Source organism: Nansenia antarctica (assembly GCF_963989245.1).
Source record: "Nansenia antarctica genome assembly, chromosome: 1".
NCBI classification, from domain to species: Eukaryota; Metazoa; Chordata; class Actinopteri; order Argentiniformes; family Microstomatidae; genus Nansenia; species Nansenia antarctica.
The window spans coordinates 11,379,891-11,382,831 of record NC_137674.1 but is presented as its reverse complement, the minus strand read 5'-3'; positions in this window follow the sequence as shown (position 1 = coordinate 11,382,831).

Sequence of the window (2,941 nt, the reverse complement as noted above, 5' to 3'; positions counted from 1 at the left end):
ATAGTGACTCTGTGAGTCCGTTTGACAGTGCGTGACGTTAGAATTATAAGGTTATATCTCTATTTTTGGTCAAAATTTAGTTTTTTACATAATCTGATCCATTAGGTGTTTATTAATGCCTGTGTGGTGTTATTTTTAAAATGTTGAAATTTTCGAGTTAGTAATTAATAAAATACGAAGGTTCCATCTCACAAAACATAATGGAATGTAAAAACGTTGACGCTCAATATCTCTGAACTACCCTAAACGGAGATAGAACCTTATAATTCTAAGCTCACGAGTGTCCATTTGACAGAGAAAGTCCACAATGCTTTCGTATTATCAAAGCCGACTTGTGCTCATGTTAAAATATTGCTGAAACATTTCCCCTGGTTCTCCTTGCTTGCCCATGAGAGCTTAGGTAGAGAAAATGCATGACGACTACAACAAACAGTATGACATAACCCTGTTCAGTTGACTTGATATTTAACACCATTTCCACTCTTCATCTTCCTGTAATCCATGAGCTGATCAGCTATCTAATCAGCTCGAATTGTCCAAATATCTTTTTAAACATCCTTCACTTCGCTCTTGTCACCACCTTGGGGTGCAGTATCAGTTGCCATGGCAGTATGAACATTGGAAACTCTCACTGTAGGGAATCACACACATGCTGGGATGTAGGTTTAGCCGATAGGGTGCTCCGTAGATCACCATCCTCTGACAGCTCTCTTAAACGTCCTTGGCAGAATACCTCCCCCCCCCCCACCCTCTCCCTCTCTCCCTCTCTCCCTCCTTCCCTCCATCAGTCCTGCTCTAGCCTAGTCCCCTGATGGATGCTACCATATTTCTCTCCCTCTCTCTCCTGGAATGCTCCCATCACCACTGGCCCTTGTAATGCATGGCAATCTGTATATATCCCATTAACTGTGTCACACTGTGAATGAACATGTTTCTCTAGACTCACGTTGAGGAGATAGATTGGATGTTGACCAGCTCTTTGAGGTCAAAATAAATCTGCTTTTGAGGTGTAGTCATTCATTCAGCCATTCTCTTTTGGAGTGTGTTCTCTTTGAGTAGGGGTGTTCTCTTTGAGTGGAACCCTTGGTAGTAGTGAACTCGTTGGCGTTTCCTGAAGATATGTAACCCCAAATGAACATCTTGTATTAATGCTACTGTAGCTCCAAGGTGAAGACAGAGGACCCTGACATCTCATAAAAGGGTTCAGAATTACATTTGAAAAATAGTTTTCCATTACCACACCAAATTTCCCAGACCAATATATTTTTTATATCATGAGGTTTTGTACAGTACACACTCTCTGCAACACTATCAATCACATTTTTAATTTAATGTATGAATATGTGATTTATGTTTCTCAGACACAGGGTATAAATCTATGTTGTGGAGAGAGGGGCCTAAGACCGCTGATGTTCCATTATTGATTGGCTGGCTTAATAGTGTTTATTCTTTATAGCTGATCTCAGGAAATAAAACAAATAAATAGTTTAGAATGAACTCACTCAAGGAGATGATAGGAGTATGGGAGAGAGCCGAGGAGAGAGGAATGGGGGGTTGCAGAGAGAGAGAGCCAGAGATAACATGAGAGAGAGAGAGAGAGAGAGAGAGAAGGGGGAGGAGAGTAGGGGGATAGGAGGAGAGACAGAGAAAAAGATGGTTGGACACAGATAAAATGTTGTATGGAGGAGTATGTAACAGTAGGTGCTGTGCTGTTGACCAAATACAGCGTCCGAAAAAATGAATGAAACCTTTCACGCTTATCCTCTTTTCATTAGATATACCAATAGCATGTGACCTACATGCTTTTTCTGTTCCCCTAATCTACCTCCAGATATTTCTATCCTCGATGTGTTCAGAATGCTTGACCTTATTTGACACCTCACCAGAGGGATTACATTTTTTCGGTATCTCCCTGAAGGCGACAGATGGGCGAAGAACACAACATGTTCCGTGGTTGACCCCACCGGGCTCACACGATTGCTTCTGAGTGCAGACGTAAATCACACGTTGAAGTACAAATCAATGTGTCAGACCATCATTCTGTTGTTATCGTCCCCCGAGGATTTGTCAAATCGTGAGCAAATCAAAGCGTGGTCTTTGCCCAGTTGCAAGGCTTTTCAGTGACAAACGAAACCTGTCTTGACATATCAGTTAGGGGCAAGGGAAGTTAGGAAAGGTTTCTTAGGGAAGTTCAGTATTGTATCATGGTATGTAAAATGGATATGTTCACAATGGCTCAATACGGCCCCATGTACCAGGCCTATAGTTATTTCCCACAGTCCAGGATTCCTGTTTGAGGTTGGCCTTAGGAACAGATTTAGGATCAGCTTACCCCTTCCCAAACCCTTTCATGGGAGAATGTAAAACCCGACCTCAGATCAGTGTCTAGGGACAACATCATCCCAGTCCGTCCACATCCATAGAGGAGGGGAGAAGAGCATCAATTCAGACCATTACCACTCGTTCCTGACTGGTGACAGCACCCGCCCCTGGCTACAACAAAGCAAACTTCCCCTGATGAGATGGAGCGGGGCTGTCAACCAGCATTGGCTTCCTCTACCCCTGTCACCCCTCCCTCTGTGAGGCTCACACATTAATAGCGGATCGATTCTCAACACAGGAGAAGGGAAACAGAAGGAAACGCGGGGATGTGTCCATCTCCGGTGGAGGGGTGGGTAAATGTGTGTGCGTGTGTGTGTGTGGGGGGGTGGGGGGAGGCGGAGAAGGGGGGGGGGGGGGGGGTTACACGGCTGTCGTTTGGAAGTCAAGGCAGATGGGGGGGCTGGGGGTAGGAGGTGGAAGCAGGGAGGGGTTTCTCGGACATTGACAGATCTGGGCAATCTCACCGTCCTCTCCAACACTCCGTCAGACGATGAGCGTTAACACCAGCTGTCAATATCAGCACCTGGGGGTCGACTTCTAGGGCATGGAGAGATGCACC